The 12,641-nt window shown below is 37.0% G+C and overlaps 1 long non-coding RNA gene across 1 annotated transcript in view; it reads left to right on the forward strand.

Moving 5' to 3' along the window:
* The window catches only part of LOC112951428, a 9,036-nt gene extending 378 nt beyond the window's left edge, over window positions 1-8,658 (forward strand). The window contains exons 2-3 of the long non-coding RNA XR_003250205.1: window positions 4,502-4,595; window positions 8,442-8,658. This is a non-coding gene — a long non-coding RNA (uncharacterized LOC112951428). The remainder of the gene's footprint in view (window positions 1-4,501; window positions 4,596-8,441) is intronic.
* The last annotated feature ends 3,983 nt before the right edge of the window (window positions 8,659-12,641 follow it).

The following is a 12,641-nucleotide window of genomic DNA, read 5'->3' on the forward strand; positions in this document are numbered from 1 at the left end:
TTCTGAAATGTCTCAGAGCAGAGTCTGGTATGCAGTGGATGGAGCGCCAGGGCGATGATATGAGCAAACAGCAAGAGAGAAAGGGGAGGCTGCAGTGCAAAAGCCAGTGCTTTGGTCCCTGTGAGATGGCAGAGAGTTAGGTAGCTTGAGAATTTGACACATGAATTTTTCCAGGCCTTCACTTATTTCATAATTAGTGCTTTAATGAAGTAATGCTAGGGAACAATCTGTATTGTATAATTCTGTTGTGTTTTCCATTGCCTGGGACCTTTCAGAAGTAGACTTCAGGGGGAAAAAAAAGGTCAGAAATAAGAGTTTATTTAAAAAAAAAATCTTCTATTTATTTAGTTTGTCTGGGCCAGACGTGGCGTAAGCAGCAGTGGGCAGGAAGAGGCCAGGCTTGTGACTTCCTTTCCTCTCTCCGTGGCAGACAGGATACATGTGCTGGCGTGTGTGTGTGTGAAAGTGCCGAGGTGCGTGTTCCGTGTTTGTCACTGGAGCCTTTCAAAAGGTCAGCGCAGTCTTGGTCTCTGGGAACTAGTTTATCAAACTCTGCTATCTATAATGCCTGCTAGGTTGCTTGGTGGAGTAGAGTTTAAAATTTTATCTCAAGGAAGTACAAAAATGGGAGTTTGGAAATCTGGTTCTGTTCCAGGCTCTTTGTCAGACGTATTGTGCGGCCTAGCAAATTGCTCCCTAATCCTTCTCACATTAGTATAACCTTTATTACCTTTTAGAATGGCCACAGCAGAGTATTGGCTTGCGTGGCTCTTAGAAGTCTGTAGGCCCTTCTTTCCCGTGGGTAACTGGTATCTGCATTAGGTTTTGTTAGTTTACAAGTAAAGTTATACTTACAGTCCTGCAAGTATAGACTGCAACAATTGCTGTTGCTATTCAGAGACATGATTTGAGTCTCTGCCATATGGGTGCCCTGCTGCCACCCATGGCAAATCTAAAGATTCTAAATCTAAAGAGGTAGATTTAGGTTGTAGACTGAGTGTAGCATAATTGCACAAGAATAGCTGTGCAGGAAGAGTAACAGCTTTCATGTGAGCTCTTAGCCTGTATAAAAATCTAAATTTTATTTAATTTATAAAAAAAAAATTAAAATTGCAGTGGTCTTGCTGCCAGCTGAACAGCTCTTAGCATTGTGGTACTGCAATATCTGAGGATACGAGTAAACACATAATTGTATAAAAATAAAAGAAGTAAAAAATAAAATCTATTTTTTAAACCTATCTTTAATGAGGCAACAACCTGAAAATGGGAGGTACTAGGTGCATTCTGGCCTATGCATATGTTGGTTGACTAACATAGAAGAGGGAGCTCCTCCTTGAAGGTATGGTCATATCACAGAATCACAGAATGGTTAAGAAGGTTGGAAGTGACCCCTAGAGATCATCTAGTCCAACCCTCCTGCTCCAGCAGGCACACCCAGAGCATGGGGCACAGGGCGGCATCCAGGCGGGCTTTGAAGATCGCTGGAGAAGGAGACTCCACAACCTCCCTGGGCAGCCTGTTCCAAGGCTCTGTCACCCTCACAGGAAAGAAGTTCTTCCTCACATGTGTTCATGCAACAACAGATCAATGTTTCCCAGAGCTTTTTATCCAAGACAGGCCATGGCTAATACAGAAAAGATCTTGTTCACTGTTCTCGGATCTCCCTGAGTGCCCGTCTTGATGCTCTCAGTAAAACTGTTTAGAGTTGCAGATCAACGGATTTAAGTCTAGATTATAATGTCACCTTTAGTGGTAGGATCTTTGTATTTCTAGTAACAAAGAAGACTTTCTTGTTTTTTCCTTGGGATTCTTTTTTAAGCTCATTTCTCTAACATTTCAAATATTAACAAGCAAGAGAAGAATAGGTTAAAATCTGATTGTATTAAAGACTCAGTAGCTGGGGTATATGTTCTGATACATTCTCACCATGAGGGTGAAGGTATATAAGGCAGTTGACTTGTGCTCAAGATGTGCTGTTGTCGTCATCAAAGTGGTCAAAGTGCTCAGGGAGTTCAGAAGAACTAAAAAATTGTATGCGACTCTTAGATGACCTTGAAGATAGGAGATAGGTACTTAACAGGTTATGTTTTTCTGACATTAACCACAAAAGGGGACCTGGAGGAATAGTAAGGGAATTGAATGTGGCATACAGTTCAGTCATTTGTGACCCCAATTGCAAATTCCAAGTGCTATTACAAATATTTTGGATTCATGGTGATTACATGCATACTTAGAGCCACAGTCTGACTTTAATTGTTGCTTCAAAAAAAGGACAAATAAAAAGGAATGATTCTTTGCAATGAAACAGAAACATTTTTTCCTCTAGTACTAGAACTGCATCTATACATAATTTTTATCCTTTGGCAATTCTAGAGAGCTCAAAGGTTGTTACAACTTTATGTGTGTTATATAGTTTGGACTCAAAGGGTAAGATTTTTTTTTATTTCAGCAGAGGTCTTTTTAAGGAAAAACATATTTTCATTGTAGAAAATAAAATATTTCATTTCCAAATATTGAGGAAAAAAAGCCTTCAGTTAAGAATATGTTAAAGGATGAAACTCTGCAGACTGAATTCACAAGGCATTTTCTTGCTGCTAAATCTGTTTATCTCAAAAATTTTGGATAAAAAAATAGTATTTGTCACAGCAATGGTATCTGAATTTTCCCGAGGAAAAAATAATTCTCTTTTTTTTTTTTAAATACAGTAAGATCTACATTGTATTGTAATGTTTTCCATGAAGAAAAAAATAGAAAAAAATGAAACACAAAGGTTTTTCAAAGATTACAGAGGTTTTTAAGCATAATTTGTGACTTGGTTTCTCTGACTGGGAATTTCTAAACTGCCTGGTGATTTCCTAGCTGTCCTATTTCAAAGTGACTTCTAGCAAAGGCCAGGAAGGCTTTTGAATAGCCCTTTATATCAGGCAAAGTGCCAGACAGCCTTTGCCCTGATTTTACTGGCTTTTGCTCCATTCAAATGCTATATTCTCAAGGGAACAGCTAACACAAAGCCATGTCATTAGTTAAAATCTGTCAGAGGTCATTAGTGCTTTAAGCTTATTACCTTCTTACAGTTGATCAGTGACTAAATGATGGGAGTTTCCAGTGGACAAGCAGTTATCAGTAGACATTACCCCTATAAATGGCATTAATGAGCCTACTTACTGGTACTTTTAGCGGAAAAGTCAAGGACTGAATGGGAAATAGATAATAATTTACCTATCTGTCTTTCAGCTGAGTCCTGGAGGACTCTGTTTATTATTAGAAAAAATTATTGGCAATGTACCGAATAAGCACCAGCATCTTGTGTTACCTCTCCTTGAACGAAAATGGCCATTTGGGTTGCTAGGGTTCTTTACATAGCAAATAACATAAAAGAGTAATATTTTTTGTATTATTGCTTTATTCACGTGGCAGACTCAAACCTCCATCCCTATGAAAATGAAAATAAGCTGTATTAAGGTTGGACCTACGTTAATCATCTTGCTACAGTCACTAGAAAAAGGAGGCACCTCAAAGAGTAATTCATTCTACCTTATTGCAGAAATCTAGAAGAGGGAGTCATATGGAGAGTAGGCGATTACAGTCCATTTAGATTTAGAATGTAATTGCAGCCTCTTTTTCATGGCTTCAGCGACAAGGTGAAGCTTATCTGAAACTAATGTTTTCTTAGTCAGGATTTGGCACAGATCAAATGCACAGTGTGGCTATATTATCATAGGGCTAGAGAAGTCTTTGGGAAGAAGCTTTGTTTGGAAAGACTGTGGCAATGCTGAAGACATGGATTAAGTACTATTAATTACTGTGTTAATTTATATAATAAAACACTAAGAAGTATTTTATTGAGGTTAACTAGCTGTCTATGAGGAATAGCATTAAAGACGTATTTTTTTTTCATTAAGTTAGATACTTAAAGCTGATTGACAGTATCAACAACACTTATGAATGCTTTTGCAAGAAACAGAGAACACAGATAAGCCAGATTGGCTGTGTTTAATATGTTTACAGAGTCATTCCAAAGTAATATGGTGCTATAGAAAGTGAATATTTTGGCATTCATTGAATATATTTTAGATGTTTGCAGAGTTAATTCTGTGTTTGTTTTCAAGTCATTTGGTACCCTGGTCAGAAAGCATCTTTGAGCATTCATACCCTTCTGAAAATAAGCTTTAAGGACTGGTTTGTCAGCACTCTTCTGAAGAAGAAGAAGAAGAAGAAGAAGAAAAAAAAGTAAAATCCTAATGCATTCTTTAGTGGAACAATTACAAGATATGCCTGACAAAACCTGCCTCACTTCATGGTACAGATAGGATAACTTGAATATCTAAAGTATGATACTTTGCAGTGGAAAACATGGCTCATAGCTTCTTGTTATATTTTCATTATTTCTACCATTAGATATTATGGTATTTGATATTACAAAAGGTTATTATTTTTATATATATACATATATATATTGCAAAATATTATATATGTCTAAAAACAGTGCATTTATTCTCAGCCAGGACTTTAAGTTAACACAGATGTAGGAACTGCTGTAAAGTGTCATGCAAAGTTGAAGAAGCCGGCTTCTTCCAAGTTTCAACTGATAGAAGGTAAGAAAATTAACATTGATTAGAATGGCACAGTAGGTCTCCTACTCTTAGTTTCACAGCTTTTAATTTCATTTGATTCTGTATGTTGGTTGAAGATAATTGGATGCAAAATTTAACTTGGATAGACTGCAAATGCCTAAACCCAGCTTGATGCAGAAAAGCCACACTCTGCACATGGCACTCAATCAACAGATTATTAGAGATGCTCTTAGCTCAAAGGAAGATGAGTAAAAGAAGAAAGACTGTTTGTGAGCCCCAAACAGTTCCACCACTGCTGTGATTTAGCTCAGCTTCAATTAGATCAGTTGAGCTATGCCCACTTGCTGCAGCTTGGGATCTTGCCCTTAAATATCAATTTTGAAAGTGAGACAGAAATCAATGATGTTATCGAAACATCACTTGACCTTTGAAGCAGCCTTATGATCTGGAACCTGAAAATACCTGAAAAGGAAGGCAGAGAAGAACAAATGCTGAACCAATTTGAACAAAGAATTTAATCATGTCACCAAGCACTCAGCAAAGCTAAACTCAAATTTTTAAAAGCTGATCTAATATTCATCCAAATAACGTTTATCTCTTGGAGTAACTTCCAATTGTGGCAGGTTTCACAAGGGTCGGGATTTGTTTTAATTTTTTCTCTGTTTTAAGTTGCTTTTTTTTTTTTTTTTTTTTAAATGGCTGTTGCTAATTTCTGAAATGTTTCCTTCAGATGAGTGGGGGAGTGTTAACAATGCTGGAACCCACATATTGGGAGATGGGTTGTCCACGCTTTTCTAATCAGCTGCTTGCCAGCTGAGGCATTTGTGATTAAATTTCCATGTCCTTGAAATTCTGCAAGAGCAACTCTCTGCTCCTTCCCTCCTACTCATACGTGCGTCAGCGTACAGGGATACAAGGCAAAATAAGGTTGCAACCTAAGGTCACTAAAAGATATAATATAATTTCCTGCTCTTCCCTGCTTTGTGATTAGAGGTTTTATTTGTGTACCAGTGGCTTTTAAATTATACACCAGTAGTTTGTCTTTCAGATTGTTCTCCAAATTTCTCACTCAAAAGAAAAAAATATATATATACTTACCAATTGTCTTATCCATCTGCATGTCACAAATACCAGATCAGAAGATATGTAATAGAGAAAAATTACCGATACACATGCATCTTTTGCAGTAATGATTGCCTTCATAAATTGTAGTAAAGTATACCTGAAAAGGACTTGAGAGCTGTTTTAAACCATTTGTGTTGTTTTTGGAACATTTGGAACTGAATGATGAGCGCATTATTTGAAAAAGAAAAAAATAGTTGATTGGTGATTCTTTGTGTTTCTGCAGTATTTGACTGCTCTAAGTTCATGGGAAAACACAGTGACAGAATTTGGCTGAAACGGGGCGAGTGGCAAGAAATCGCAATAGTGCTGCAGCAAACACTGTATTATGATGAGCCTGCCGTAGCTTGCAGTAGATTACAGCCCATTTGTCAGTGCAAGTCCTCTCTAAAGCTGTGGAAAGGCTTTGCGAGCAAGAATATGGAAAGCAGCAATGCAGGTCAATAGCAACTGTTGACTTTCCTTGCTTATGGATAGATTGCTGGCCTTAGGTATACATGGTGAAAACTCTTGACATTTGCAATCTCACGTAGGATACAGGCTATCATGCTGAGCTTATGAAGAGCTGTAATGTTAAAACCTTAAAAATAACATAAGTTCTTTGTGCTGGCCAGTTCTTGCTGGTAGAGGTATCAGAAAAGATGCACAATCTGATTAAATGTTATTGGATATAATCAAACGAATTTATTATTCAGATCATGCCATTGAAGAGGTGGACTAGAATAAGCATTCATCATTAGAGTGATGTTTAGGTTAGTCAGGCTTAACTATAATTGCTATTGATATATAGGCAGTGCTGTCTTCTGACAGTGTACAAACAGGCTGTCCTATATGACCGTCTGTAGAGGTGTTGTATAGAGTCCTACTGAGGGAGCCCTTCTCCAAAACTGTTTCTTTTTACCTTTCCTATTGACATTTCTGCAACCTTTGTATCTCTGTCCTTCCTGTATAGTGCATATGGAAATGGAATATATGCAAAATGAGTATGAAGAGAAAGCCAAGCTTTTATTCCCTGGGATGCCATTAGTTTTGTGTTTAAACCACTGCATTCTCATCTTCTAATTTTCCCTTCTCTGTCCCATATAATTATTGCTTCTCAGATAGAATAAAAAGCCAATCTGTAAGAATTGCTGCGTTGTCATGGAAATTGCTTTCAAAGGACCACCCTTGAGGTAAATTTTAGCCAGTGAGGTCACTCAGTGCTGAGCAGCAAATTTGGACTTGATAAAAGGAAGTGCAGTCTCATTTCCTTTGATTTCAGTTGGATTTATGCTGACTTTATTGCCAGTCGTCCTAGCGAGGAAGACCACAGAGAAACTTCTCTAGCTGTTCAGCAAATTAACCTAATATTTTTGTGTATTGACAAGATGGCAGTGCTCTCTACTTTGTTCTCACTTTCCTCCCAGGATGAGTTAATGTAGACAATATAAATGTCTAAGTTTATGTGAATTATAATCTCCCCCTTTCCTGTTCAAAGAAAATGCAGTATTTGGCAGAGGAAATGGTGAATTGTAGGTGCCAAGTCAATAAAAGTCTTATTGCTTTTCCTCTTCAGCTATGAGCTGGGTTTTGAGAGTGAATGGCTAGAGATTTAGTTAAAGATTTAAAATCTTATATAATCAGAGTAATTTTTGCATCTTCCTACTCCAAAGTGGGTATGGGCTAGACAAAAATAATGACTGTGAATAAAATCCAACTATTAATAGCGAGGAAACATAATAGTGAATTATGGGCATATACTTGGAACACAGCTTTATATTACAACACAACAGCTAACTTACTAATTAATTTTTAAATTACGCGCTAAGTTGTGTTGTTAGCACAGAGCGAGCCATTTGCTGTACTAGCTACTCGCTGATTTCCTTTGCAGAGAAGATGATTCCTTGTTAAAGTACATTACTAGGACCTGTGTATTTGTGCAGCAGTCCCGTTTGTTGTGCTGTTAAAGAATTATGCAGGTGTGCATCAAAGCCCACAGGTAATGTACATAGCAACTGGAAAATAGGTACTTATAAGAGAGGGTCTGCTTAAAAATGGATGAAAATACATATGCTTAAGATACAATTATTGTCTATAGTTCCGTGATGTGTCCCACTGCATTGCATCCATGAGCTGGAGTTGCCATTCATGACTATGCTGTATGATGCCTCTAAGCAAAATTATTTTCTCTCATACTTGCCCTTTCGTTTTCCTTTGCTTACTTTTGCTCTCTCTTGCTCACTTAAAATTGAGATCTGACATGAATACTGTGTTCTCACAGGAGAGTGAATAGATTTTATTTTTGGCTTTGCACTGATTTAGTTGCTTAACAAGTCATGGAGATTCAAAGAAAAATAAAAACATCAAAGTAATGTTAGTTTTCCTTTTTACATGATTAAATGCAATGGGTCTGTACTTAATATTTTCTAAATAAAGCAGGTCAGCTTTTATATACTTACAATTTAGTTAAACCTCATTAATTTCAAATGGAAATTTGGCATTGAATCACTTGAGTGAAATTTCACTCAATTTCTTCATGTCTGCTTAGGCACCTAAAGTCTACAGCTGAATTAAATATAAGTAGAATAAAGCAAAGTATAAGCTAAATTAAACGATTTGCTGTAGCAATTATAAGGATTTCAGAGGAGTGTGGGAAAGCTGATATTTGGAAACAATTTGTCAGTGGAACAGTGTCATTGTAATGTCTCCTCTGGTCAAGCTAAATATTTTTTGCTTTAACATTTACATGAGTGTTTGTCCATGCAGGAGTTTGAAGGAGTTTCCAACTGTCTGAAGCTGCTCAGCTGCCATAATTACACCCCTTTCCTGAGGAACAGCTTATTCTTACTTACAGCAGGCCATGTGCAAACCCTAAGAATGCCTATATTCTGAATAAATCCATTCCACAGGACTGGAAAATCCATTTTGGCTGGAAAGCTTCATTTTTCAAGGAGAGAGAGAGAGAACGTGAATGGAACTTGGATAGCCCTCCTCCTACTAATAACTGGTTGCCCATGCAGAGAACAGCAAGAGAGCACCACCACATATATAACCTGGGGCAGGTAGTATTTAGGAAATTGTCAGTGACTGTTGATAACTAATGAAAATTAAAGAGTATTCCTCACCAGGAGATGAAGACTTGGCAAATGAGCAAGATATTTGAGGAAGGATGACCTGCAGAGCACTAAGAATTCCCAGCAAGGCTCAGACCTTTTAGAATCAGAAAAGTGAACCCAGTCTGGACAGAGGAATGGTTCTCAGGGGATAGAAGGTAATAACCTGCAAAAGCCAAAGAGTGGGAACTTTGAAGAAGATGTATGAGGACCATTTGTGTCCAATGCTTTCAAAATGTCAGGCCAGAGACACAATGCTAGCCTATCAGAAGCTCACATACTGATGAAATGATCCAGAACAGGACCCATTCAGCAATGAGAAGATTTCAATTTTCATGAACAAAAGGCATGCTATAAGACTGGCAGCTATACGGCCTGCGTGGTATAATTTGTTGTAATTTGCTTTAAAAAGCACTTAATGTATTTTTTCTCACTTATATTTATGCATTATCATAAAATTACTAATCTGTTCTCTCCTCTTTCTTCTTCTCACCCTGTTCGTAGGACCACTAGAAATATAATTCCTAAGTTGCTACTGCTAAGTATGTATAAGAGTATGCAAAGCAATGGGTAACAAAAAGACACAGGTTCAGAAAGAAGATTTACTGTGTGAAGGTGCAATTGAAACCCAGTAGTTTTAGACTTGCTGTTGAATAAAGGCTGAATTTTCCCTTGGTTTACTTATAGGCCTAGTTCATTTCTAGTGTTTAGATCAGCTCCAGGTCTTTTAAATATTATTTAATGTTTATATAAATAGCAAGGGTTGGGATGCCTATAATGAAGACTTCTAGTTTTGATGAGAGATGTGATAGATTGAGTAGAATATTGAGAGAAACAGTATGTGGTAGTGCCTTTACTATCCAAGCTGCAAAAGCCGCATATAGCAAATATTTTAATATTCTCAGTTTTAAAAGAATGATTAGAGAACCTATTGCTTACCAAATGCAGGACTGGTAAAATATCTTATGAATATCAAACAATATATAAATGATCAAAAAAAGAGGTGCAGTCATGTTGTTTTATGCATATCTATGCAATATAGATGATAAAATCTCTATTTATATAGAATTTGTATTTATTTATATTTATTATGTATATAATTTTCCCTGTAAGGTGAAGGAGAAGGAGAACCCTGACACTATGTCAACTGTGTCTCTTAATGTCTTGTAGTCAGCATAGTTGTTTTTAATATTTAGCATAACAGTAGTTATAAATAATAAAACCGTATAAAATCTTCATACTCATAATGTTTGATATTACTATTTTATGTAAATATCTTGGTACTGAAGTCATGTAGCAGAAGCTACATTACCACTTACTAAGCCTGGGGCTCTGGCTATTATTCTGTGCTTTTACAGAGTGTTGGAAATAACCTTTTTTTTAAATTTTATTTTCTGGAATCAGTAAAACAAAATACAAGGTTGCCTTTTGAAGGATCCCAGTAACTCTGTGTGCTACTCAACTGATTATTTTATTATGACTTTAGTGGGGTCACCCAGGTTGTTTAGCTATCATCTTAATGTGAACCTCTGAAAATAATCAGCAATTCTTGTTTCCAGAAGGGCAGAGTAGTCATGATGATGATACTCTGATTAGCATGAGGAAATCTCTATTATTTCCAGGAATTTGGATAAAGAAAATAATTATTAATGTAATTTTTGTAACACAATACCTGGAATGGTAGAACAACGTAAAGGTGAGGAATTGTAACTGGAATGGCCTTGTGTTGAAACACAAGGTAGAGAGATGTTTTTATCTTGCTTTTTTTCACATGTGCCCGCATCCACTATTAGGCGAACATATATGTTTCCAGAGATCTAATAGAGGAGTGCTGGCAAATAGTATTCGAGACTATTTAACAGAACTCCTGCATATTGGACTTTAATTATGATAATGGATAAAATGAATGTGATTTTTATGTTTGAGTACAAGTCCACAGACTTCATCAGTGAATTAAAGCTAAAAGTATCAGAATAAAGTAAGTTAATCAGAATAGTTAATAGTTAAAGAAAGTTAATCAGAATAAAATAATGTTTTAAACAGGAACCAGTACAGTAGACTGTGAGTGTGTGGCAGGGTCAGGAAGCATATGGACTCAATAATGTGTGAAGCCCCAGTCTGTCATTTTTAACATGCATGCCTTCCCATGTGCGTCTAGGCAATGAAAAACATGGTCCATGCACGATGCAATTTTCACATTTGAGAAGAGCTTTGCTACCATCATTGTCTGCACTTCTCTAAAGGCTGGTTCTTTGGGTTAGGTAACAGTATTTTCAGAGTTGATGCCGTGGCAGTATTACTCTTTTTCTCTTAACCAACATATTGTTGAGCTACATATGAGAGAGGTTCATTGGATTAATTGCTGGTAGCATTTTTCAAAATAGTGCACAGGTAGTTCTGGGGTTTCCTAATAAAGAAATAAATATCAGACAATTTGAATTTCTGCAGGTAGTGCTTTCAGGACTTTCTCATGGATAGTCACGTAGTGTACATAGTGAATCTTTTTCCATCTTTTGCCTCTTCAGAGCTTGTGCCTTCCCTGATGCACAAGCATCACATGTCCTGTTTTGTTCCACAGCTGGTTCAGTAATGCAAAGCAAAGCCACACTTCCAATTAAGGAGAACAAAGAAGAAAGTTGTGCAGTTAAATACATTCCTTCCAAAAGGCACTGAGGAGGGGTAGAGGAAAGAAGCACTTGCCCATCCTCAGAGGAGTGTTTTGAAGTTTCGAAGTTTTCAAGTTTTTGAGTGTTTTGAAACCCTGCAACAAAGTTACAGCATGTCAAAAGGAAAAAAAAAGATAATTTGCTGGTTTCCTGCTTTGTGGACTTATCATTGAAAAACTCACCAGTTGCTCAGGATGAAGGATTCTCTAAGCAGCACTTTTATATTGTTTTTAAGTAGAACAGTGGGAGCCTTGATAAATGCCTGGGTCAATATCAATGTCTGCATCTCAAATGTAAAGTTCTTCATCCCTTATTATCTAAACCAACACCTGCATTCAAAACTATTTCCTTCAAATTGCATATTTTTCTAATGTCTATCACCTTTGAACCAACAGCATGTAGTTCACACCAAGAAAACATATCTTATGTATGCTCTCATAGAGCGATATCTCTCTGCCATTACTTTGCAGAGGTAGCATGCTGTTCGCAGGACAGCAATTTTCAGTAATAGTGTTGGAATGAGAATAAAGGAAAATGCCTTTAATTTAAATGCTACTTATCTCTAGACCCATGTGGTAGGAAAGGAGAAGATGATATAACCTACTATGGATTATGCTGGTGTGCAGTTCCATGAAAAGAGTAGGAATTAGCTCTTTACCTGGATCTGCTTTGAGATGACAGATAGAAAAATTGTCTGTGTTCAACGTGTTAGGCTGTCTACAACCATTGGCTTACTGTATACATTTAATGTTGTTCTCATGGACATGCCTTATCCATTTTAGCTACTTTGGTAGGTGCTTTGTAACTGAAAGGTGGGTCAAAGTGCAATGATTTTTTAAGTCCCAGATACAGGTGTAAGTCCAGACAATACGTTGATAATTTAGCGCATGCTGAAAAAGTATGTTGGCAAGTGGAAGCTGTATTAGAAGCTCATTACTGCAGCAGGAGCTATGAAGTGGCATATAAGAGGGGAAACAGGAGAGAAGTGGGTGGGAGGGGTGATCCTGTGTTAGGAAATTGGGAATTTCAGAAGGTGGTTTAATTCCAGGTTAGAACAAACCTCTGAAATGGCAACTTGCAATAAGCAAAATCTGGAAAATGAAATCACTTTAGGGGAACTAAAATATTTGGCAAGACTATGCTGCTTCCCAAGAACGGAGGCTCCATAGGCAATCAGGAAATTTAAT

This window comes from Nothoprocta perdicaria, unplaced genomic scaffold, assembly GCF_003342845.1.
Source record: "Nothoprocta perdicaria isolate Ctin4 unplaced genomic scaffold, notPer1 scaffold_35, whole genome shotgun sequence".
NCBI lineage: Eukaryota > Metazoa > Chordata > Aves > Tinamiformes > Tinamidae > Nothoprocta > Nothoprocta perdicaria.